Raw genomic sequence first — 27,927 nt, 5'->3', positions numbered from 1 at the left:
ACTTGAAAATACCATGGTTTGGGTCAGGTGCACCTTAGTCCTCAAGGTGACATTTTTGCTTTTTAACACTTTAAAGAAAAGGTCTTTTACAGCAGATTTTCCCAGCGCAACAGGCCATTTGACTTCTTTACTGCTGCTTCCACTAGATGCTAGAATTGGTAATTTTAGTCAATAAGTATTGATTGAGTGGTCTGTTCTAGGCACTAAGGATACACAGAAGGGAACAAAACAGGTAAAATGCACTAACCGAGCCTATCTTCCACGATGGAGGCATAAAAATAAACAAAACATAAATAGGTAAAATATATGGTCCTTGCCAAGGATTATGGGGGACAAGAAAGTAGGGAAGGGGAACAAAGAGTGTCCCAGGGATTGGAAGTGTACGGCGTTATATCGGGAGGTCAAGGAAGATCTCACTAAGAAGGTATCAGTTGAGCAAAGACTTGAAGGAAATGAAGGAGCAATCTATGCATATATTTAGAGGAAGACTGGACCAAGTAGAAGGAAGAGCAAGTGCAAATGCCCTGCGGCAGTGCTGCTAAAATGAAGTGATCCTACAAGAGAGTCATAAGAGGTGAAGTTAGAGATGAGGGTGGGGTGAAGTGGCATGAATGTTGGAGACTTACAGTCTATTGTAAGGACCTGGACTTTTCCTCTGGTTGCATTAAGAACTGTTGCAAGGCTTTGAGCCAAGGGGGTGATGCAATCTGTCCCAGTGGTAAGTGCAGTGATTATGAGATATATACATGAATGGAAAAAAGGAGCTAAGGAAGACTGAGTCTTTTTTGTTATTATCGTTCTTTAGGTAAAAGTTTACAGCTCAAGTTAATTTCGCATACAAAAATGTATACACTTATGGTTATATGACACTAGTTGCAATCCCTATAATGTGACAGCACACTCCCCTTTTCCACCCCGGGTTTCCCGTGTCTATCCAACCAGTTCCTGACCCTCTCTGCCTTCTCATCCTACCTCCAGACAGGAGCCACCCATTTGGTCTCTTGTATCTGCCTGAACCAAGAAGCACACTCTTCATGAGTATTATTTTATGTTTTATAGTCCAGTCTAATCTTTGTCTAAAGAGTGGGCTTCAGGAATGGTTTTAGTTCTGGGTTAATAGAGCGTTGGGGACCATGGTTTTGAAGGTTCCTCCAGTCTCAGTCAGACCATTAAGTCTGGTCTTTTTACATGAATTTGAGTTGTGCTCCACACTTTTCTCCTGCTCCGTCAGGGACTCTCTGTTGTTTTCTCTGTCAGGGTGGTCATTGGTGGTAGCCAGGCACCACCCAGTTCTTCTGGTGTCAGGCTGATGGAGCCTCTGTTTATGTGGCCCTTTTGTCTCTTGGGCTAAAATTTTCCTTGTGTCTTTGGTGTTCTTCATTCTCCCTTTGCTCCAAGTGGGTTAGGACCAATTGATGCATCTTAGATGGCCACTCCCTAGCTTTTAAGACCCCAGACACCACTCACCAAAGTGGAATGCAGAACATTTTCTTAATAAACTCTGTTATGCCAACTGACATAGATGCCCCCTGAAACCATGGTCCCCAGACCCCTACCCCTGCTACTCTGTCCCTCTAAGTGTTTGGTTGTGTTCAGGAAACTTCTTAGCTTTTAGTTTAATCTGGTTGTGCTGACTTCCCTTGTATTGTGTGTTCTTCCCTTCACCTAAGATGATTCTTATCTACTATCTAGTTAGTGAATTCCCCTCTCCCTCCTCACCACCCTTGTAACCATTAAAGAATGTATTCTTCTGTGTTTAAACCCTTCTTGAGTTCTTATAATAGTGGTCTTATACGATATTTGTCCTTTTGTGACTGACTAATTTCACTCAGCATAATGCCTTCCAGATTCATCCATGTTGTGAGATGTTTCACGGATTCATCATTGTTCTTTATCATTGTGTAGAATTCCATTGTGTGTATGTACCATAGTTTGTCTTAAAGGATGCTTAGTAACTATCCAGATAAGGTGAGAGACAGGGTGGGAGCTGGAGAACCTCTAGACAGATGGACATGTAGCCTGAACAAAGGCATTAAGGTTTAAAAAATACATATTTGGTATGGCTACCAAAATTTAGTATGGCTACAAGTAACTAGGAGGCCCTGGGTGCCGCAAATAGTAAAGTGTTCTGCTACTAACTGAAGGCATGACGGTTCAAGTCCACCCACAGGCACCTTGGAAGGAAAGCCTAGTGATTTACTTTGGAAAGATCACAGCCATTAAAAATCCTATGAAGCACAGTTCTAGTCTGAAAACACATGGCATCACTACGAGTTGGAATTGACTTGATGCAACTGGTTTGGTTTTAGGTTTTGGTACCAGGCAAATGATTGAAAAAAAAAACAAAAAAAAAACTGTTGCCATTGATTCGATTCTGACACATAGCAACCCTATAGGGCAGAGCAGAACTGCCCCATAGGGTTTCCAAGGAGTGGCTGGTGGATTCAAACTGCCAACCTTTTGGTTAGCAACCAAGCTCTTAACCACTGTGCCACCAGGGCTCTAGGCAAATGATAAGGCAGAGGAACTCAGAGAAGACTTTAGAGATAGGTAGGGGAACACTGAAGGAATGTTATTCCTATCCGCAAGCTTTGCAAATAGACAAAACATCCCTGGGGACAAGGATCATGTAATGTAAGTGGTGTATATGACCCAGGGGTAAGATCCAGTGTCTGCATAAACTTTGTGTAACTTCATTGATCAAATGGTTTATACTATGGTTGGAGAAAAGCACTTGGTGCATATTGGTTGATTGATATGCCAGATGTTATATTTAAAATCTGTGATAAGAGTGCTTTCTAGCAGAAATTACCTATTTTCCCATTCTTGAGAAGAAAAATAGTTTCTGTGCCCCTAATATGAGGCTTTGGGGAGCAGCCATCCTGACTCATTTCACCATCGGTCTGCTGAAGTCAGCATTAGACAATTGCCTCCACTCATTTGGACTTGGGTTTGGCAGCTCCAAATTGCAACGACCTCAAAGAATATGCCTGGGCATCCAAACTGGAAGCTAATGATTATATTCCAAATAGGAGCATACATTCTAGAAAATGAAATCTAACATACCTTTAGTGACTCTTACAAAAATCAAATTGGAATGAGAAGTCTGAACATAAATTTATCCAGCAAACTGTATTCAAAACAAAAAACAATACTGTTGCCCTGGTGTAAATAATGTGGTTGGTTACTGCATTCCTCCTCAGTCACCTCAGGCTCTTGTACCACGAGGACTTTCACCATTTTCTGCTGCTAAAAAATTCAATAAGGACACGATGTACTGTACCTTTCATTTAGCTAGGCAACCCAACATTCTAAATAAGATTGAATGTTTACCAATAGATGGAGGAGGAACCTTGGGGATTTCTCAAAAGATTTCCTCTTTCCTCCTTCTCTAAGAGTGATTTTAACCTAAAAATAATGTCTTTTCATGTTTACAAGGGTTTTATTTTTTCCTTTTTTTTTGGTATTGGTTTGTTTTTATTTCCTCTGAAGGAGGCTTTTCATAACTTTTGGATTTTAATGGAAATATATTCTGGGTATTTGGTAAGCCAAAAGGAATTTGTTTTGATCACAGTCCATTTTCTGCATAGTAGCATATGGCATACTAGTGCAAGACCACTGCAAGTAGCAACCGAAAGGAGTCCTGGATCCTCAACAACTGAGTAGCAGTACAGCTTATATGAGCCCAGTTTCTAACAGAACCAAGAGGAGGCTTGATCCACTAAGTGTTAAAGAGCATTTACGCTCTTAATTTTGATGCAAATTCTTCCAGAATTACCCATTTATCCATTCATGGTAGGCAACTCCATGAAACATGTATAGACTCTAAGAGGTACTCTCTCATTTTGTGAGTGTGGGGATAGCTTTGCAATGATGCCTGGCTCTTTCCAAACTAGTATTTCTTGAGCTCCCCCCAAATCAATTGGTCTTTTCATTGGGGGTTATAAAAAGTGCATGCATAAGAATTAAACGTAAGCTAAAACAAAATAAATAAATGTGATTACATAAGAATTAATGTAAAACAAATATAGATTTTTTTCCCCAAAAAATGGAGCCTCTGGATGACCACTGGAGATTAAAACATGGATGGAAGGGAGAGTGAGAAAGAAAAGAGAGAGAAGTAGAGAGCAAGAATGAATCTAATGCTACACGCTTGGTATACAAACAACCACTCAAATTATGAGTAAATTGTTTTCTCAGAAGATTCTCTCACTAAATCATTGAATTTTATGACCTATGGATCCCAGTGAAATCCTCATTTCCCAGCACCTGCCTTCTCGTTAATGAAAGACAGGTAAATAATGGTGCAAGCAAGACAGAGAAAAGAAATAAAAGAATACGAAGAAAATGAGGCAAATGACCTAATTCAAGTCCCAGTATTCATTTGTTCTGTTGCTTCACTTCTCTGTGCCTTGGTTTTTATCTCCTGAAAAATGGAGGTCATGATAATACTTGCTCTACTTGCTTCACAGAGTTGTAGAGAAATGTGGTAATGAGTATGGACCAATCATCTCTAATACTTGAAAGGCTACATAAATATTAGTGACTTGTTGTTAGTTGCTGTTCAGTCAGTTCCACTACGTGGCAACCTTATGTACAACAGAATGAAACATTGCCCAGTCCTGCTCCATCTTCATGATTACTGGTATGTTTGAGTCCATTGTTGCAGCAATTACGTAGTGCCGTCCAACCTAGGAGGCTCTTCTTTCAGCAGTATGCAAGACAATATTTTGTTGTGATCCATAAGGTTTTCACTGACTAATTTTTGGAAGTAGATTGCCACGCCTTCCTTCCTACTCTGTCTTAGTCTGGAAGCTCTGCTGAAACCTGTGCACCAGGGATGGCCCTGCTGGTATTTGAAAAACCAGTGGCATAGCTTCCAGCATTATAGTGACACACAAGCCACCACAGTACGACAGACAGGTGGTGACTTAGGAAAGTTATTTAACCTCTATGAGCCTCCGTTCATTTATACATCAAATAAAGCTCTGATACTGGCCTGCCTACTTCCAAAGTGATCTTGTACAAATCAAGTAAGGTGATGCCAGCACGTTCTTTGAAGTGTAAGGTGCAATCAAGCATAAGGCTGTCAAACCTGTTCAGACAACTGTGTGGAGCAACGGATTATGGTTGACTAAAAATGGTAAAACCTTAGACCCACTCTATGATCTCAGGAAATAAAGCTGGTATGTATGAAAAGTTTTCATCTCTAAGAGAGAAAAGTAGATTAGCAGAAAGTTCCACAGTTCAGAATTTTAGAACATTAACTACCAATACTATTACAAGTGGTTAGGAAACAGTAAATTAAATTTTGTAATGCTTTCCCAAAGGAAGTGGAAATACACTGTCATTACTTAGAGTTTAAATTGGACTGGGAACAGTAGTCCAGCCTGCATTACGGAGACGCAATGTTTCAGTGGTAGCAAAGTGAACTAAATGACACTGCAGATCTCTTCCATATTTAATGTTTGACAGGCAAAATACTTGCATTCATGCAGTAATGTGATATGGAAGTCATCACCACGGGAATGCTCAATCAAAGCTTTAATACTGTTTAATAAGCATCACTCTATGAAAACATATTTTTGCTTTCAAGTGCAACTCATTCAAGTTTGAGGGAATGGCTAAATTGTTGCACTTGGCAAAATCTTGAATGACAGCCTGATCTAAGCAAATGCAATCATTGTATATTTTGGGCTAGATTGAAGGAAAACAGGAAATATGAGGTGGGTGTGAGGATTTGTTGTTGTTAGGTGCCGTCAAGTAGGTTCCAACTCATAGTGACCCTATGTACAGCAGAACAAAACACTGCTCAGTCCTGCGCCATCCTCACAGTCGTTGTTATGCTTGAGCCCATTGTTGCAGCCACTGTGTCAATCCATCTCATTGAGGGTCTTCCTCTTTTTCTCTGACCTTCTACTTTATCAAACATGATGTCTTCTCCAGGGACTGATCCCTCCTGATAAGATGTCGAAAGCATGTGAGACGTAGTCTCTCCATCCTTGCTTCTAAGGAGCATTCTGGTCATACTTCTTGCAAGACAGATTTGTTCATTCTTTTGGCAGTCCATGGTATATTCAATATTTCTTCACCAACACCACAATTCAAATGCATCAGTTCTTCACTCTTCCTTATTTCATCATCCAGCTTTCACATGCATATGAGGTGATTGAAAACATCATGACTTGAGTCAGGTGCACCTTAGTCTTCAAGGTGACATCTTTGCTTTTCAACACTTTAAAGAAGTCTTTTCCAGCAGATTTGCTGAATGCCGTGCATCTTTTGATTTATTGACTGCTGCTTCCGTGGGCATTGATTGTTGATCCAACTAAAATGAAATCCTTCACAACTTCAATCTTTTTCCCATTTATCATGATGTTACTTATTGTTCCAGTTGTGAGCATTTGTGTTTTCTTTATGCTGAGGTGTAATCCATACTGCAGGCTTCAAATCCTCTTCACTTTCAGCAAGCAAGGTTTTGTCATCTGCATACTGCAGGTTGTTAATGAGTCTTCCTCCAATCCTGATGCTAAATTCTTCATATAGTCTAGCTTCTCAGATTATTTGTTCAGCATACAGATTGAATAGGTATGGTGAAAGGATACAACCCTGACACACCTTTCCTGATTTTAAACCATGCAGTATCCCCTTGTTCTGTTCGAACAACTGACTCTTGATCTATATACAGGTTCTTCGTGAGCACAATTAAGTGTTCCGGAATTCCTATTCTTTGTAATGTTATCCATAATTTGTTATGATCCACACAGTCGAATGTCTTTGCATAGTCAATAAAACACAGGTAAATATCTTTCTGGTATTCTCTGCTTTCAGCCATGATCCATCTTACATCAGCAATGATATTCCTGGTACCACATCCTCTTCTGAACCTGGCTTGAATTTCTGGCAGTTTCCTATCGATATACTGCTGTAGCCACTTTTGAATGATCTTCAGTAAAATTCTACTTGAGTGTGATATTAATGATATTGTTTGATAATTTCCACATTCAGTGGGATTACCTTTCTTTGGAATAGGGATAAATACAGATGTCTTCCAGTCGGTTGGCCAGGTATCTGTCTTGCAAAATTCTTAGCATAGACAAGTGAGTACTTCCAGCACTCCATCCATTTGTTGAAATATCTCAATTGGTATTCCATCAATTCCTGGAGCTTTGTTTTTCACCAATGCCTTCAGTGCAGCTTGGACCTCTTCCTGCAGTACCATGGGTTCCTGATCATATGCTACCTCCTGAAATGGCTGAACGTTGACCAATTCTTTTTGGTATAGTGACTCTGTGTATTCCTTCCATCTTCTTTTGGTGCTTCCTGCATCATTTAATATTGTCCCCATAGAATCCTTCAATATTGCAACTCGAATTTTTTCTTCAGTTCTTTCAGCCTGAGAAATGCCAAGCGTGTTCTTCCCTTTGGGTTTTCCATCTCCAGGGCTTTCAACATGCCGTTATAATACTTTACTTTGTCTTCTGGAGCTGCCCTTTGAAATCTTCTGTTCAACTCTTTTGCTTCATCATTTCTTCCTTTCACTTTAGTTACTCTACATTCAAAAGCAAGTTTCAGAGTCTCTTCTAATATTCATTTTGGTCTTTTCTTTCTTTCCTGTCTTTTTAATGACCCCTTGCTTTCTTCATGTATGATGTCCTTGACAAACCGACAGATGCGTGGAGGATTGTGAGGATTTAGGATGCCCAAAAGGAGCCCTGGTGGCACAATGGTTAAGTGCTTGGCTGCTAATCAAAAGGTTGGTTTGAACACACGAGCCGCTCCACGGGAGAAAAGACCTCGCGATTACAGCCTAGGAAACTCTATGGGGCAGTTCTCTGTCATATACGGTTGCAATGAGTCAGAATCAACTCAGTGGCACACAACACCACCAACAACAAAGGCAATGAGGAGTCCCTGGATAGGACAAAATATTAATGTGCTCAGCTGCAAACTGAAATGTTGGAGGTTTGTGTCCACCCAGAGGTGCTTTTGAAGAAAGACCTGGCAATCTACTGCTGAAAAAGCAGCCATTGGGAAACCATGGTGACATGGGGTCACCATGAGTCAGAAATGACTCAACAGCAATTGGTTTTTAAAGGCAACAGCAATCAGATACAGCCTCTTGTTAAGTTGCAAAGAAAGGGTAGAAAGGGGAAGCCATCAATGATTTGAAATAAAGCCTCACACTAACCAAAACATACAGTCATCTGATACGTACCAAAAAGAAGATGGAACTTCAGTTAATGGTAAAGTTGATTTGAGGCGCTAGAGATATGAGACATGGCTTCTAAAAACAGTTGTGTCACCTACAATAAGTTGCTATACCTATCTATGCTTTGGCCCCACTTTGTCTACTTCTAAACCGGTGGTTCTCAGTGGGGAAGGGAAGATGATGCTATTTTGCCAGAGTTATTTGGCTTGTTGCAACTTGCTGGTGGCGGGGGGTGGGGGGTGGGTATGCTACTGGCATCTACTAGAGGCCAAGAACACTTCTGAACATCCTACAATGCACAGGAGAGTCCTCCACCATAAAGAATTATCAAGTCCAAAATGCCAGTAGTTCCAAGGTTGAGAAACCTTGTTTTAAACTGACTATCCAAAAGGATATTATAGGGTAAATAAGGAACCCAGTTGCTCTCAGCATAAAGTAAATGGAAAAAAAAAATCAATATTTTATTAACATTATTATTGTTTAAGCTTCTTTTCCACCCGATTTTTCTTTTAATTCTAAAGTACTTGGCAGAAAAATAAGATTCATTTCTATAAGAGGCTTAGTGCATTCCTTTTCAGAAGATTTCTTCTTCAATTAATTAGCATTTAGCTGCTTTCTTATAATCAATGCCAACAATGATCCATCTCCCTAAACTTTACAAGAGAAGTTACAAAACTCAATGAGAATATTCAATTTTTCTGATAAAGTGTTTGCAGGACATAGATTTAGGAGGCTCTTCTCCCTCAGGGATGTTATTTATAAACATTTCTTGGAAGTCCGAAATAAAATTAAAAACACACACACAATTCTGGAGGCTACATACGCTATTGATGCTGAAAATAGAATGCTAACGCTGGGAAGTCCTCACTGACTGTGCTGATGGAGATGAGGTAGCTAAGAGCCAAGGCCACCCAGTGCATCACATATAATAAAACCTAGGTCTCCGGATGCCTAGTTTCTAAACTGATTCCAGTTCATCACAAACGTAAAACGGCCTACATGGCTAATAAATCATTCTAAAACAAGAATTAAATTTGTATTCCCTAAAACTTAGAATGATAGTATACGAACAAAGTCGGAATCAAAGCACATTTTTACAAGCATTGCTTTGCTTCTTGTAACTGACATTTATCTGATTTGCCACATAGAATTAAAAAGAAAATTGAAGAGTCATTTATTAGTAATTATGTAGGTGTATACGTGTATGACAATTCTAAAAAGTTAATTTTATAATCTTTGTTGGCATTTATGAAAAATAAGTGAAAAAAAGCAATAGCTTAAGATGCAGTTCACAGATTTTCTATCATAGCTAATTGTTTTGCAAACTGTTGGTTTGAATTATTGCATTTGCTACATATAAAAATGGAAGGTTTCTAAAATAAAATGAAATATTCAGATGGCAAGCAGAGAGCTATAATACGGCATTCTTAGAAGAATTATGGGTTTGTTTTTTTTAAAGTTTTGCCATTGTAAACATGACCTAAATAAATAAATACAACTGAATAAGAACAATTTTTTTAAAATATATACACAGGTTTCTCTCTTTACCGAAATTGAAGCATAGAGTATCAGAAACAGCAGAGAAATAGAAGCCATGACACCTGCATTCTTCTCCTCACTTTGACACTTTCTGAGATGTGCAGTAAATTATTCAAACTCAGATTCTTCATTCACATAATTGTCTATAGAAGGCATTGGATTTAGAGATGTAGGAAATCCCTCCTAGTTCTAAATTTTTATGGTTTTATGAAACTCTGAGCTCAAAATCTTTTGATCTGCATATAGAATATACAACTATAATTTTCGTTTCTTTATTTGAGTTGGGACAATTTATGGTGTAACAGAAAAACCAACTCAAAGTAGCTTAAGCAAATAAAGGGGATTTATTGGCTTGTCTTCCATAAACTCTCATTCTTCATGCAGGTCTTACTCCAGGGACTCAAAGGGCATCCTCGGTGCTTGGTTTCTCTCCATCTCTCAGCTCTGCTTTATGCACAGATTTAAGTGGTCTGAATGTCACGTCCCCTCCTGGAACCAGAGTCAAGGTAATACCATGGGAAGCACAGGGAGCGACAATGGGAAAAGGTTAGTTTCCTCCAAGAAATTTGGGGTACTCTTTCCAGAGCTGATATAAATGTACATAGGTAGAAAAATGTATGTCCATCACATATGAAAAAAAAAGAGAATTGCTTTTGTTTATAGATCCTGTTGAGCCTTTTGGAAAACCTAGGCAGATACTAAGAATAAGGGAAGATGGAGAAAAAGACATAATTTAAAAAAAGTATGTGTGTCATGTGTTGAATTAAAAGGAAATACAAACTCTATTCTAAAAGGTTGTGGAAAACAAATTGAAAAAGCATGGTGACAATATTTTGTTTAAACTCCACCTCTTCCCTGAAGCCTATACTGAATTCCCGAGGTTAATCTGCATCCTCTGAATTATTCTGACTTTTACAGTCTTTAGCACTCATTTAGCATTTAGTGCATACACAGCCTGGTATTGTCAGTTACCTTGCAATATGTGCTTTTCTTATTCCCAGTCCTAGGATAAGACCTTAGAAGGTCTTAGAAGTGATTTATACAGTCTCAATACTTATTATACTTCCAGTGGTGTTGTCTAGTCTTTGGTTCTAGGAGCGGACATGCATGCCACTGAAATCTGCACATTAATCTAGAAAGTAGCAGACTTTTGCTAAGACAGTGGAGAAAAAGAGAGTTAGGCTCATCCTTTTTTGTTGGAATTTGAAACTGTGAAAGGTGTGCTTAGAGCTCCATGGAAGCCACAATGCATATTATGCGAAGTAAACTAACATAGCATAGAGCAGAATTGAGAAATGGAGAGAAGCCAAGTACTACGATGTCATCTGAGTGCCAGAGCAAGACTTGCGTGAAGATCAAGAATTTACGGAAAATAAGCCAATAAATCCCCTTTATTTGCTTAAGCTACGGTGAGTTAGCTTTTCTGTCAAAACATAAATTGTCCTAACTGAAATAAAGATATGAAAACTATAAAGTGCTCTATCATATATGCATATCATCAGACTCTGAGTTCAAGGAACACTATGGCACGTATAACTTATATGAGGTGTCTTGCATTTAATAGGCCCTCAGTTAAATATGTATTGATTGATACAAAGTAACAGAATTAAAATACTTTTGTAGCTTGTGAGCCGCCATCTAAGATACTCAACTGATCCCACCCCATCTGGAGCAAGGGAGAATGAAGAAAACCAAAGACACAAAGGAAAGATTAGTCCAAAGGACTAATGGACCACAACTACCACAGCCTCCACCAGACTGAGTCCAGCACAACTAGGTGGTACCCGGCTACCACCACTGACTGCTTTGACGGGATCACAATAGAGGGTCCCTGACAGAGCTGGAAAATAATGTAGAACAAAATTCTAACTCACAAAAAAGGACCAGACTTACTGGTCTGGCAGAGACTGGAGAAACCCCAAGAGTATGGCCCTCGGATACCCTTATAGCTCAGTAATGCAGTCATTCTGGAGATTCACCCTTCAGCCAAAGATTAGACAGGCCCATAAAACATTCACGTGCACAGTTTAGCTAAGTTACCCTGGAAACACTAGAGTACAACTGGCCACAATTTCAGTTTTTCCAGTTTACACGAAAACTATGAAATACGTGAAATTTCCAAAAAAGAAAATACAGCCTATCCTCTTTCATTAGAATATAGGTTTCTAGCAGATAATCGATGTCTTCCATATGTTCTGACTGAATCTGGAAACTGGCTCATTAAACATTATGGATATATATGAATAAAAACAGGTGATAGGGTAAGAGCTTTTTAGGATGAGGAAAGGAGGCAGAAGAAAGAGTTAAGAACAGTTGATACTGTCTTTGATCCTGTCCTTTTGCCCCCTCATTTTATCACTTGTTTGTTTTATTTTACTATGTTATTCTTTATTCCTTGCAGGTAGAAAAGCCCAGAAAAGAACAGGATTAAAATGGCAGGCCTGAAAGAGACCACAGGGTGTTTCTCTCAGGTATCTGCATGAAAAGAAAACAGAGAGAGATGTCTATGGGTATCATCAAATCACATCACCCCTCTGTTCAAAACAGTCAACAGATCTTAGAATAAAACCCAAATGCCTTCCTCCACCCTAGGCCTCCTTTCTTAAGCATCATCACACATTCGTTCCTATTATGTTCCAGCCAGACTGGCCTGCTTTCTTTCCTCAAGATCACGATGCTTGTTTTCATCCCAAGGGATGTTTGGGCGGACTGTCCCCTTTCCCTGCAATGCTCTGCCCTGCCCCATTCCATATTCCCAGGACTTGCTCCTTCTCATTATCAGGTCTCAAAGCAAACATCACCTCTGCAGAGAGGCCTTCTCTGACCACCAGTCTACAGATGCCTATCCACCTGACATGATTTCTGTCACCTAGCATGATTCATTTTCCTCACGGTCCTACGAGAAGCTCTCTTGTTAACTTGTCTCTTTACTTTCTCTCTCTCTACTTTCTAATGTGAAAGCTCTGCAAAAACAGGGGCTAAATGCCTATTTAGTGTGATATTCACAATGTCTAAAAGAGTGTCTGGCACATAGCAATAGGTCTATTATCATTAAATTATTGAATTATTTTGGAGAAAAAATATATATCATAACTAATCAGTGAATCAATCAATCATTAAAACTCATGAGAAGTTGGGGCAAATGTGAGAAGCTTAGAGAGAGGGCTAATGGAGGTTAGACTTGCATCTTATGTGGGCAGAATGAAAATGACATAGAAAATTTTCTGAAATTTACTGAGTTGAAGGAAAACTGAGTATCAACACCTTTCTATGGAGGGCCCAGGTCCTTTTAAAGGGTTTGCTGGCCCAGACAACTGTCACATAAAGCTCTCTCCAAAACTGGAGATTCAAAGGAAAGGATTATTCCATGAGGAATTGACTTGTGCTGGCTCCTTTTCAGGTATTTTACCATTTCATAATCACCTTTACCTGAACGGGATTTAAATGAACTTTGGGAATAATGATCCCAATTACTTGTTAATGTCAGTTGCTATTAACATAACCAAAAGATAATTTAAAGATGTGATATTAATTAGAATCTATTAAATATTACGGTTAGTTTTCCAGTGGCTCAAGTGTTCTTGGAGCTGTTTGACATATTAATGATATTGAATGTCACTTTATTCCTTAATGAGGAGTCTTATAATTTTCTAAACCATAAAAAGTGGAATCAACTAAATAATCAAACAGTAACTGTTATTATTGAAAGGTAATGAGAAGGTCAATAAAAGAGAATGCAGCAAGACTATACGAAAGAGATAAATGAGAGCCTAGGTGCAGCTGGGTTTCACTAGAATTCCAACACTTATCACCTAGTCCCCAAAACACAATAGAGAGGACACAGACGAGGTAAAATCCTACAGATCTGCATTTTTCTATCATTGCTTTAAAATTTGGGAAAATTAAAAAAATTAAGGAAAGGGGATAGAAATGAAGCTGCTGAGGATGAAAGGACAAAACTGATGAGTATTAGGCACAAGGAGGTTTGCAATAAAGAAATTAGTCAAAGGAATCTTAAAGCTTTACATACCATTCTTCCTAAACTGGGAGTAAGAGGTATGTTTGTGAGTACACATGCGCATGTGTGCACATGAGTATACGCGCATGGGCACATTTGAAAGGGGGTTCGTCAATGGTGGCTCCATTATAAACCATAGGTGGGGCTTGACTGCAGGCTGCATTCCAACAATACTTTATTATCGATACTTAAATTTGAATTTCATGTAATTTTCACACGTCACAAAGTATTATTCTTCTTTTGATTTATTCCCAGCCATTTTAAAATGTAGAAAAATATTCTGAGGTTGCAGGCCATACAAAAACAAGCAGATCAGGCCTGCTGGGCATAGTTTGCCTCTAACATAAAACAACGGAGTACCATAATGAACATCTGTAAATTCCAGAGGATCACAAAGAGATAAAGCACCATGGAAGCAGAGAGCAGTAGGGAAAGAATAAGTTCTCATTACTATTGCCACCAAATGGGAAATGCTGACTTTAAACTTGATATTTCCTTCTGTGCCTCCTCAAATATTATTTTAGATTCTTTTCAGAATACATTTATTATTAACATACACAGAGTGTTTCAGAGTGAGATTTCTTCATTAAGGTGATTTCATTTCGAACCTAGGCAAAGAGATACATTTGGCTATTTACTAACTACAAAATTTACAACCCCTCAAAGGTCTATGGCACCTAAAAGAATTAACTACTTTGTTATCCCAAAATGTTCTGACAGCTCAATGTCATGGAAAAAATGCCGAAGATATTTCAAGTGATCACTTTTCCTTTCCAAGGAAGTACATTAAATAGATTGCTATGTAAATTTGGACACATTCTCTGTTCTTCCCCCAAAAGGAAATGCAGACAGTTCATGTTTGGCTCCTGCCTTTGTGACTCTGTGGCTGGGAAATAAAACAAGTAAGGCTCAGATTCTTTGGAGTCAGAGGAACCTTGGTTCTGCTGCTTAGAAGGTATGTGCTTTCCTTGGGCAAAACAGAGTCTTAGTCTTTACAGAAAATTGGACCTTAGTTCCCTAACATCACATCTAAAATGGAAACAGAAATTCCTAATTCCCAGGGGGAAATAAGAGGTTTAAATAAAGCTAAATGAAATAAGAAAGTATATGTAATGTTCATATCACTGGCACAATATGTAGCGTCTGCTATTATTAATCTTCAGATAGTCTCTGTGGTACATGAAGGAATAGGCACAGCCTGAGCCAGCAGCCTAGAAGTTGGTTGAGAAAGGCTCAGTATCCACAATGAAAATTATTCCAGAATTCTTCCAGGGAAAGAAGCGATTCTGTCACATGTATATTGATATAGCGAGACGTAAGAAGGTAAAAAGGAAGTCTTCCTTTTTAATATTGTTACTAGCCCATCTGATGTGAGAAACCAGACGCATGCTCAAAAATTCATTCATCAGAGAGTTCCAATTCTCAAGAGAGCCAATGCAATGCAACTCTTGGGGTCTTTTCTCATATTTCAAAATTAGCGTGGATTGTTCAGCAGGTCAGAAAACAGGAGGAAAGAGAAGTGTGAGGAGACAATAAAAAAGGCGTTTTCTAACTAGTTCTCAAGCATCCATGTTCCAGAATAGGGCACTATCTATTCCAGGACTCTAGGTAATTAAGAAGTTGGGATGTGGCCACTTCTCAGCTATATTTTAAAGGTAATTAACAGGTATGTAACATTTTTGAAATGTCAGGTACAATTTTATCAAAATGGAAATCATGCTTTTAGCAGAAAAACTAATAGGTGTATAAATTTCACTTTAAAGTCCAAATAGAAATATTTGGTGAGTTGTCTAACCTTTTTCAGATGCCATCAGCATTTCAAGAACTGATTTCTTTCAATTTATAATAAAGAAATATTATCTACTACATCACTTTCCAGCCTTTCTGATAGGCATATACTCATGTGAGAAGGAAACAGCAAAACTGGAAATACAGTATCTCATTATAGACTATCCACCGCTTAAACCTCCAGGCTGGCAATATTTAAATAACATGTCATAAAAATCTGTTGGTACGTAATGATGTAATAAATATGAGAACTCCTTTAAGGCTAACTAACTCATTTTCCCAATTGTTAGGTTACTCCTTGCTATGATAGCATCAGCAAGTGAAATTTTAGGCATATTCCTCTGGGCAAAAAAATAGTGATGGGGAAAATATTACTAATTCTAGTACAATGAGAAAACAGTCTCTTAATCATCTAACGTGTTCTTTGTGGGTTAGAATTCTTTCTGCTTATGTCAACGCAACTAAAATATTTTCAAGCATTTTTTAAAGTTCAATCTTTTAAGATGCCCTAGGTGGAACTGTTAAACAAAATTGCCACCATCCCCAAGGTACATTTGGACAATCTGAGATTTCATTCTCTCCATTTAAAAACAAACAAGAAAAAAAGAAAGTCTTCCTCTCAGAAGAAATTTAATATATAACTACTTTATACATGTATATGAATTATGGTGTTGGCGAAGAATATTGAATATATCATGGACTGCCAGAAGAATGAACAAATCCGTCTTGGAAGAAGTACATCCAGAATGCTCTTTAGAAGCGAGGATGGCGAGACTTAGTCTCACATATTTTGATTTATTTATGTTACTTCCCTATCTGGGTTGATATCTGGTTGCTCTGTCCTGTGTTCTAGTCTTGGGTTGTTATCTGATATTACTGATTTTTTAACCGGAGGACTCCCTTTAGTATTTCTTGTAATTTTGTTTGGTTTTTGCAAATTCCCTAAATTTCTGTTTATCTGGAAATGCCCTAATTTTACCATCATATTTGAGAGACAGTTTTGTTGGATATATAATCCTTGGCTGGCAAATTTTTTCCTTCAAGCCTTTATATATGTCATCCCAATGCCTTCTTGCCTGCATGGTTTCTGCTGAGTAGTCCAAGCTTATTCTTATTGACTCTCCTTTGTAGATGACTTTTTGTTTCTCCCTAGCCACTCTTAAAATTCTCTCCTTATCTTCAGTTTTGGCGAGTTTGATTATAATACGTCATGATGACTTTCTTTTGGGATCCACCTTATGTAGGGTTCGATGAGCATCTTGGATATATATCTTGTCATCTTTCACGATATCAGGGAAGTTTTCTGCAAAAAATCTTCAGCAATTCTCTCTGTATTTTCTGTTATCTCCCCCTGTTCTGGTACGCCAATCACTTGTAGGTTATTCCTCTTGATAGAGTCCCAGATAATTCCTAGGGTTTCTTCATTTTTTTAAAATCCTTTTATCTGATTTTTTCTCAGATAAGTTGGTGTCAAGTGCTTCATCTTCAATCTCACTAATTCTGACTTCCATTGCCTCAATTCTGCTCCTATGACTTTCCCCTGAGTTGTCTAATTCTGAAATTTTATTGTTAATCTTCTGGATTTCTGATTGCTGTCTCGTCTCACATATTTTGGACGTGTTACCAGGAGGGACCAGTTCCTGGAGAAGGACACCATGCTTGGTAAAATAGAGGGTCAGCGACAAAGAAGACCCTCAAGGAGATGGATTGACACAGTGACTGCAACAATGGGCTTAAGCATAAAAGCGATTACGAGGGTGGCGCAGGACCAGGCGGTGTTTCATTCTATTATACTTAGGATTGCTATGAGTAGGAACTGACTCGACAGCACCTAACAACAACATATGTATATACATACATATACATATATATATATATACACACATACATATATATATGTGAAATGTTTTTTATATGTAGATATAAATACATTGAAAATTTAGACATCAGAAAGCAAAAGTTATCTTCATTAGTTGGAGAGTGATTTCGGGAAATAATATTGGGTTCTGGAAAAATCAATGCTGAAGAAAATAATTATATACAACACACGTACATCCAAATAAATTAATTTTGAAAAAAAATTTATATACACATACTACCATACACAGAATATGATGGGTGTTTACAGGTTTGTTTATCAGACCCTGGAAAAAGACGTCAAATAAGTGTATTCAGGACAAATGGCAGGAAGTAGCACCTTACAAGGTTGATAGACTGGAATTACAATACTTCAGATGATTGTAGGCTTTAAAAATGACCATGAGCTTCTCTATGAATTTTAATATGGTTAGGAATTAAAACATATTAAATTTTTTTTAGAAGTTGCATTCACAGTGAGTAAAAAGACATTGTTCTGAGACACCTGTTCGAAGCAGAAATCAAGCTCTTATGAACAAGCACTGTGAGTAATAAATAAAAGTTGCACAAGAGAACTGGCATGTGTAAACTCTGCTAACATATCATGGATCTTTGCTCAAATCATAAGCATTGCTACACTTGCTCAGGCCAATGACTGATTCAAAATCACTGTTTTTATCTCTACAAACATTTAGGCCATATCCCACTGTGAGGTTTCAGATCACGGTTTTGACAGCCATTCCAAGGAACTAGACCTTCTAAAATTGAAAAATGTACAAACAATTTTTTTTTTTCAGAGATGCATGAAACTAGCTCTGCTCTTTATGTCTTCCAGGATGAGGTCTTACTGATAATTTGTTTTAAGAACCAGAACTCAGTGTTTTTAAACATTCCCTTAAACAGAAGCACATATATTCTTAATGTAAAATCTTCCAGAATGTAAGCCCTGTGTATCAAAGAGAAGTGACCTAGCAAGAATTGAACTTTCCAGATCCGGTGATATTTTTCACAGTGAGTGCCACCAACAATTATACTGAGAAATGATGCATCTGCTCCTGTTCGTATGGCCATTCTACTTAGGTAAGACTTTGGAAATTTTAGTCAAGAACTTATCTCAGTCTTATAATGTATGTGTGTTTTTATTCCTTCAATCTATCACCTACCAAAATCCCTACAAGTGGCATCAGAAATGAAATCTGAAATGCCTGCAGCATCCATCAAAAAAAAAAAAAAAGTAGTTGATTACATTTCATATTGGTGGTAAGAATGGGAAGATTCTAGCTTAAGATTTCTAATTCTCATCAGTAGCACAAGTTTATCACACTCAGAAGATAAAACTGCACTAAAGTAATAGAAGAAATTGTTCAGAAACAGCCAAAAATATTCCACCTAAGGTGCAAAAAGTCCTATGAAAAAAAAGAAACCCCGAACTAACAAATAGCTGTGTCCTGATATCAGACCTTAAACCCTGTATTCCTGAGAGATAAAATGTAGGAGATAGGAACTTAAGATAGGGCAATTGCATTAAATTAATGATTACATTAGCTAAAGAAGAAAAAGTACAAAGGACAAAGAAAAACATCCAAGAAATTCATCAAGATTTATGCTTCAAGCAATGTAGTGATATCTGAGAATATCAAGATACGAGGATACTGATAAAACTGTTATTATTATGTTGGAACATTTTAAGAATTCTATTCCTTTTCACCATGCTTATTCAATCTGTTTGCTGAACAAATAATCCAAGAAGCTGGACTATATGAAGAAGAATATAGCATCAGGATTAGACGAAGACACATTGACAAACGGTAATACGCAGATAACACAAACTTGCTTGCTGAAAGTGAAGAGAACTTGAAGCACTGATGAGATCAAAGACTACATACAGCCTTCAATATGGATTGCACCTCAACATAAAGAAAATAAAAATCCTCATAACTGGACCATAAAGAAACATCATGATAAACGGATAAAATATTGAAGTTGTCAAGGATTTTATTTTACTTGGATCCACAATCAACACCCACGGAAGTAGCAGTCAAGAAATCAGATGATGTATTGCGTTGGGCAAATCTGCTGTGAAAGATCTCTTTAGAATGCTGAAAAGCAAAGATATCACTTTTAGGACTAACGTGCACCTGACCCAAGTCATAGTATTTTCAATTGCCTCATATGCATGTGAAAGCTAGATAATGAATAAGGAAGACAGAAGAAGAATTGACACCTTTGAATTATGGTGTTGGTGAAGAATATTCAATACATCATGGTCTTCCAGAAAAATAAACAAATCTGTATTGGAAGAAGTACAGTAAGAATGCTCCTTAGAAGCAAGGACAGTGAGACTTTGTCTCACTTACGTTGGTGACATGTTATTAGGAGGGACCAGTCCCTCGAGAAGGACATCATGGTTGGTAAAGTGGAGGGTCGGGGAAAAAGAGGAAGACCCTCAACAAGAGGGACTGAAATAGTGGCTGCAACAATGGACTCAAGAATAGCAAGGATTATGGGGATGGCGCAGGACCAGGCAGTGACTCATTCTGTTGTATGTGGGGTTGCTATGAGTCGGATCTGACTCAATGGCACTTAAGAACAACAACAACATCTATTTTCAATTAAAAAAAATTAAACTGACTGGCCTGAGTATCAGAAGAATATATACTCCATATATATTCTTATATATATTATTCATACATACACATATTCGTATGTGTGTATCTGTGTACATACGCACGAACATACACATACCCTGGCCCATCTATACTTCATGCTAGTAGTTCTAAGATTAATAAATAAAACTGAGACCTGCTCTTCCCTTTTAATCATGTGGACCCTGGGTGGCACAGTGGTTAAGAGCTCAGCTACTAACCAAAAAGCTGACAGTTCAAATCCACCAGCTGCTCGTTAGAAACCCTATGGGGCAGTAATATTTGTCCTATAGGGTCACTATGCATCAGAACTGACTCAACAGCAATGGGTTTGGTTTTTTTGTTTTGTTTTTTTTTTTTTTTGTACTTTGAATCAGGCCCTATTCAAACAGTTTTACATAGGTTCATTTAATCATACCAACAACCTTTGAAGTAGGTAATTTTATTATTCTTATTTTACAGATTAAAAAAGCTGAGGCACAAAGAGGATTAGTAACTTGGCCAGGGTTATACAGCTAGTAGCTGGAATTTGAACACTGGTAGTCTGACTCCAGAGCCTCTGTCTTTAACACCATACTTGGTCTCTCAATGAAAGCAGATGATGCAAGAAACAGTAGGAATTTATCAAGTCAGAAATAAAAGTGTATAAGGAAGGGTTTGATGGCAGAGAAAATTGAACTTATTCCAAATATTAGTCTCAAGTTTAGAAATCAAATTTAAAAGCAGGGGATATATTCAGAAGATATCAGAAGGATTAAAGCCGTTTGTAGATGGCTATTCCTTCACTCAGCAAATAAGAATCTCAGGTCTTAATCCAATAGATGTTACTCTGTTGTGGCCTTAATGAAAATCCAACTGAGTCATGAGGCAAAGATACTCCAAAAACCATTTGAAAACACCAGCCCCTCTTCTAAACCACTTTGAACAACACAGTGGAAATCTAACCAAGATTATAGGCTTGATTTGGTGTCAGCATGGAGGAATATTCCAGGCTACCTCTATTCTAAATTCTCATTAAATGAAGACACATATCTTAGTTGTCTACAATGGAAACTATTTCCTACAGCAATGCTAGAGAAGCAGCAGTGAGTGCAAACATTGAATTAGCTAAGTTGTCAGGCTGGCCTGCAGGTCATCATGCCAGAAGCAAGTTAGAAAACATTGGAGAGTAACACACATGCTATCATGAGACTGGGCAACTTCAGGCCTAGAAATAATGAGTAATGCCTCTTGTACAACATTCAGAAAACTACCAATTTTAAGCTAAACAGTCTATGAAATGACTTGCAAAATCATATTGAAGAACTATGAAAAAAAAGAAATACTACACAGAAAAAGTCCTAGAATATGTTATTTTAAATTCAAGATAAAAATTGTACCTCAGATTAAATGTTCAAATGATAAGGAAGTCGTCAGGGAATATGAATCCATAGTTTTTTGTTGTTGATGTTTGTATTGTAAGGAGTATGGCTTTGTTTTATTTTAAATACATGGAGCACATTTCTACTCTGACCCACATGGGGTCACCAATAGTCGAATGACTCTACAGCAGCTGGTTAAGGTATTCTCAATGGAGTTTAACAGTGAAAATATATGTCCTGGACTTTCTGGCGAAGAATAGTGAATATATGATGGACTGCTAGAAGAACTAACAAATCTGTCTTGGAATAAGTACAGCTAGAAAGCTCCTTAGAAGCAAGGATGGCAAGACTTCATCTGGCATTCTTTGGATGTGATGTCAGGAGAGGCCAGTTCCCGGAGAAGGACACCATGCTTCATAAGGTAGAGAGTCAGCAAAAAATAGGAAGACCCTCAGAGAGATGTACAGACACAGTGGCTGCAACAATGGGCTCAAATATAGCAACAACAGTGAAGATGACACAAGACCAGGCAGTGTTTTGTTCTGTTGCACATAGGGTCATTATGAGTTAGAATTGACTCAACGACACCTGTGTTAAGGTTGTGCGTCAACTTGTTTGGGCCGTGATTCTCAGTGGTTTGGCAGTTATGATGTAGTTTGGCAGTTGAATGATGATGTGATCACCTCCATGATGAGATTTGATATAAAGTGATCATCTCCACGATGGGATCTGCTGTGAGTAACCAATCAGTTGAAAAGGGAGTTTACTTGGGGGTGTGGCCTTCATCCAATATAGGTAGACTTTGTGGCAAGGCTTGTGGGCTTTTGCTCACACTAGATCCTGCAGCTGGCTCCTAATCATCTGACCTCCAGTTCTTGGGATTTGTGCTAGCAGCTTACCTGCTGTCTTGCCTGCTGATCTTGGGATACATCGGTCTTCACAGCCTGTGAGCCAGAGCCCTGCTGAATGACTTGCCTATCTTGGGTTCGTCAGCCCCTGCAGCTACATGAATCAGGAGAAGCCTCCAGCCTGACCTAAGTTCTAGCCTCTGCAACTGCGTGAGCCGTGTCCTTAATATAAATCTCTCTCTATGTATATATTTATATGCTTTACTGGTTTTGCTTCCCTAGAGAACACAGCTTAAGACGACACCTAACAACAACAACAGTCTTTCTAACTTGCTCAACTTGCAAGAGGCATCTTGCACTTTTGTGCCTTGAAAAATGAACATTAGGATTTAGGAATATTATTTACCTAATTCTATCCCTGAGATCTAGAATACATCAGTTTGTTCTAGAGCAGAAGCCATTTATACCTCAGGCCTGAAGAAAGTAATACAATGCCCTTAGCTGCACATGAAGTAATTAATAGAATTCTTCACTTCGTTACTTTTCTTTTTTCTTCTCTTTTTCACACTTTCCTCCTGTTTTTTTAACAATTTTATGGAGGTATAATTGGTATAAGAGAAACTTCTCATATTTAAAGTATACTATTGTTAAGTTTTGAAATATGTTTTAGTGTGAGATATAGATTGAAGTTCATTTTTTTTTATATCAGTAACTAATTGTTCCAGCATCATTTGTTGAAATGATTATCCTCTGTCCAATGAATTACCTTTACATTTTTATTGAAAATCAGTTGTCTACATATATGTAGATATTTCCAGACTTGATTTTCTTCCATTGATCTATTTGTTTAACTTTCCTCCAACACTGGGAACTGTCTTGATAGCTTTATAATGCCTTAACATCAGATCATGTTAGTGCTCCAATTTTGTTCTTTTTCAAAGTTGTTTTGACTGTTATAGGTCTTTTGCATTCCCATACTAATTTCAGAATCAGTTTTTCAATTTTTACAAAATGACTGATGAAATTTATATTGAGATTATGTTGAATCCATAGACCAATCTGGGGAGAACTAACATTTTAACACCATTCTTCTGACCAATGAATATGGTATATATCTCCATTTATTTAGGTAGTCTTTAAATTCAGCAATGTTTCATAGTTTTACATGTAAAAATCTTGTTCATTTTTTGTCAGATGTATATTTCATACTTTTGAAGTTACTGTAAATGGTTTTGTTGTTTTAATTTCAATTTCTGATTTTTTTTTTATAGTATATAGAAATACAATTGATTTTTGTATATTGGTCTGTATCCAGCAACCTTACCAAACTCAGTCTTTAGTTCTATTATGTAGTATTAGTAAATTCCATCATATTTTCTACATAGATGATTATGTTATCTGCAAAGTTTTACTTCTTCTTTTCCAATTGGGATGCCTTTTACTTCTTTTTCTTGCCTTATTGCACTGACTAGAACCTCTGGTATAATGCTGGATAGAAATGGTAAGAGTAGGCATCCTTGCCTTGTTCATGATCTTAGAAGGAAAGCATCCAGTCTTTCAGCATTAAATATATTTGATGTAGGATTTTCATAGATGCCATTTACCAAGTTGAATAAGTTGCTTTTCATTCCTAGTTTATGTTTTTTATCAAGAATGGATGTTGAATTTGGTCTTTTTTATTTTTATTTTTTGGTCTATTGAAATGATCTTATGGTTTTTCTTTCTTAGTTTGTTAATATGATGGCTTATATTCATGGTTTTTTAAAATATTAATCAACCTTGCAGTCTAAGGATAAATCCTATTTGGTTATAATGTATTAGCTTTTTTATGTATTGTTGGATTAGCTTTGCTCACAGTTTTTATGAATTTTTGCATTCATGTTCATGAGAGATTGGTCCATAGTTTTCTGCTTTTTTTTTTTTTTTTTTTAATAATATCTTTGTCTGATTTTAGTAGCAGGATAATGCTGACCTCAAAAAAGGAGTTGGGAAATATTTCATCCTCTTCCATTTTCTGGAAGTTTATGTAGAATTGGTACTATTTATTACTTAAATGTTTTGTAGAATTCACCAATGAAGCTGCTTGGGCCTGGAGTTTCCTTTGTGGAAAAGTTTTTAACTGCAAATTCAGTTTCTTTAATAGATATAGGAACAATCAAGTTACCTATTTCTTCTTGAGTGAGCTTCAGTAGTTTGTGTCTTTCCATGACTTGATCCATTTCATCTCAGTCATCAGATTTATTGATATAAGCTGTTCATAATATCGCCTTATTATCCTTTTAAAATCTGTGGAATTTGTAGTACTATTTCTCATTTCTGACAGTGGTAATTTGCATTTGTGTTCTCTCTCTTTTTCTTTCTCTTTGTCCTGGTAAGTCTGGCTAAAGGCCAGCTCTTGGTATCATTGATATTCTTTATTGTTTTTCTGTTTCATATTTCACTGATTTCTATTCTTACACTTACTATTTCCTTTCTTCTGCTTAATTTGTGTTTAATTTGCTATCCCTTTCCTACTTTCTTAAGGTGGAAGATTAGGGCATTTATTTGAGATATTCCCACTTTTCTAATACAGTGATATAAATTTCCAAGTATTACTTAGTGTTTGATATGTTGTGCTTTCCTTTTCATTCATTACCAAATACTTCATAATTCCTCTTTTTCTTTGTTCTTTGACTCATGAGTTATTTAAGACCATGTTATTTAGTTTTGAAATAATTAGAGATTTTTCTAGAGAAATTTCTGTATTAATTTCTAACTTTATTCCATTTTGTTCAGAAAATATAGTCTGTATGACATTGTGAAGAAGTTCATGAAGCCTTTTTGACCAGGACTAAATGATTGACTTAAACTCAGTTTTTGCTAAATTAAAATGATCTTTTCACATGCCTGCCCGAGACTTTTTATTTGTCTAGGTGCTCTCAGCAGAGTCAACCCAGACTTTTCACAGGCACCTGCTATGTGGCTCCTTAATTGCTAATAGTCATGGGAACTGAGGGAGTGTTTCTCTGTGGTCAAGCCAGGATATGAAAGAAATATAATCTAAGGAAGGGCATCTTGACACAGGTGCCTTTTTCTGTAAACTGGGCCTAAGAAATGTTTCTTTATGACAAGGATGTAATTTTAAAAAAATGTTTTTAAAGGGTCCCAGAGCTACCCTTCTCTAAAGTTTCCCAGACAACTTAAAAGGGTTTTGTTTTAACAAGTTGTTTCTGGGAAATAAGGTCCTTGTACTGAATGGTTATCACAAACCCCTGAGATATCAACCAGTGATATTTTTATGACCCCTCCTGAAGGATATGTGACTATGATTGAAAACTCTGTAATTAGTCCCTGAAATCAATCACTGTAAGCCTCTGTACCCAATTATCCAATAGAAGCTCATTCCCCACCTTCTAACCCATCCTTCTTGTTACCTCAACCAAAGACTAACCAATTAAATGACTGTATTATAATTTATTTATTCCTTGGACTATATATATCTGTTCCTGTTAGAGTTTCTCTCGCTGGAGTGATCAGTTTTCACTTCTATGAACTCGTGTCTCTTTGTATTCGAATGTACCTCTTTCTTTCTTTCTGTTTTTTTACTGACTAAATCCTCCTAAGCTTATTTCAAGGACTGGGTGGTTTTGTTCTCTACAACATGAATCCTTTTAAATTTATTTAAACTTGTTTTATGGCCCAAAATATGATCCAAATTGGTAAATATTCCATGTGCACTTCAAAATAATTTGTACTCTACTATTTAGGGTAAACTGTTCTATAAATGGAGCCCTGGTGATGCAGTGGTTAACAGCTCAGCGGCTAACCAAAAGGTCAGCAGTTCGAATCCACTAGCCGCTCCTTGACAACCCTATGGGGCAATTCTACTCTGTCCTACAGGGTCACTATGAGTCAGAATCTACTAGAGGGCAACAGGTTTGGTTTGGTTTTTGGTTCTATAATTGTTAGTTGGATCAAGATGGATTACAATGTCATTAATATCTTCTATAACTTTATTGATTTTTACATCCTTATGTTCTGTCAACTATTGAGAGTGGGGTATTGAAATCTCAGAAAATAATTTTCGATTTATTATTCCATCTTGTTTTGATACAGAAATTTCCTTTCTTTTTAAAATTATTTTGCCCTTTCAGTATATTTGTATTTTTATTTTCTCTTATGTTTTTCTTTGCTACCTTTTAAGGATACCAGTAGTACTAAATAGCACCCAGGGTTACACTGGTTTTTGTTCTAAGCTTAATTCCTTAATTTCTAGGTCAACTAGGTATTTCCAGCTTCAATTTAACATGTTTAGAACAAAACCCCTCATTCTTCTCCATAAAATGTGTACCGTTTCTAATTAAAAGTAATACAATTCTCCTAGACATGAATATTTTCAAGCCACAAAGTCATCTTTGACTTCCATTATAGACAATACATCTTCTCAGATAAATTTTTATTGAATTAGTCTATTGAGCTCCCTCTGTTATGTTCTCATGCATGACCTAGCTCATGTTGTGACACACTTAAACTATTGTGGTAAGCCTCTTCAGCACCTAGAATAATATTCTGCACTCTGGTTCTAAATTAGTTATCCTTTCTTGTTTTCTCTCTTTACTCTCTCTCTCCCTTCTCTTTGCTTCCTTCTTCCTTTTCTCCCTTCCTCTCTTTCAACAAATATTTACTATCTCTTGAATTTTCTACTTCAGTCTAATGCATCTACTCATTGTCCTTTCCCAGAATATAGCTCATGCTTTCTTACTGGGACCATGTGATTCCCACCTTTGTCCCTATGTAAGCCCTTGCAAAGCCCATTTTCAACTCACCTTCTGAACGAAGTTTTTCTGATTTCAGAGACAGAAGTTTCTCTTATGAGCATCTTATTGGCTGTGTACACAAACACATTCAGCCTGAGCAGCAATGGGTTAAAAAGTGGATTAAAAGATTTAGAGGCCATTGCTGCTAATTAGCTATGTGAGAATGGCTAATAATATAATTTTTAAAGTGAAAGAAATGGGAAGGGAAAAGTCAGTTTCCCTTTTAGGGGAATTGTCTTCCTGATAGCACTGGCAGAAAGATAATCCTTTCCCCTAAAATGACAATGTAGAATTATGAAGCATAAAAAAAGAGCCCTTCCTACTGTGCAAAGTTCATATGAAAAGTGGTAGTTCACCAAAGCATAAATAAAAGACAAAGTGCAGTTTGTATGTAGATGTCCACACAAAAAGGAAGATTCAAGGCGACATAGTGAGAGAGTTGTCCAGTAGAATCAAGTGTGAAATTTACAGTTTTTATACCCCACGCCTGCTAGTATAAAAACACTAGTGAAAAAGAAAAAGACATTGCAAAAGATTATAATGGATACTGTGACAGAATTAGCAGAGAAGACAACAGACACATAGGAAGATAACAAAAGGAGATATCAATTCTAAAAAGACTAGAGGAGAATGTTTAACATATAGAAAGAGATAGATACTGGATTATACATGCCTATTTTAAATCTGGAAACCCTTGTGGCTAGTGGTTAAGAGTTACGGCAGTTTAACAGACACATGAGGAAATGCTCGTGATCACTAGCCATTAGAGAAATGCAAATTAAAACCACAATGAGATACCATCTCACCCCAGCATTACTGGCACGAATCAAAAACACTGGAACTAACAAATGTTAGAGGGGTTG

The 27,927-nt window shown here is 37.2% G+C and overlaps 1 protein-coding gene across 1 annotated transcript in view; it reads right to left on the bottom strand.

The window, feature by feature from the left end:
- CTNNA3 (catenin alpha 3) overlaps positions 1-27,927 on the bottom strand; it is a 1,802,815-nt gene that overhangs the window by 797,241 nt on the left and 977,647 nt on the right. The window lies entirely within an intron of this gene.

This window comes from Trichechus manatus, unplaced genomic scaffold (genome assembly GCF_000243295.1).
Source record: "Trichechus manatus latirostris isolate Lorelei unplaced genomic scaffold, TriManLat1.0 scaffold00163, whole genome shotgun sequence".
Taxonomy (NCBI): Eukaryota; Metazoa; Chordata; class Mammalia; order Sirenia; family Trichechidae; genus Trichechus; species Trichechus manatus.
This window is presented reverse-complemented; position numbering and strand designations above follow the sequence as displayed.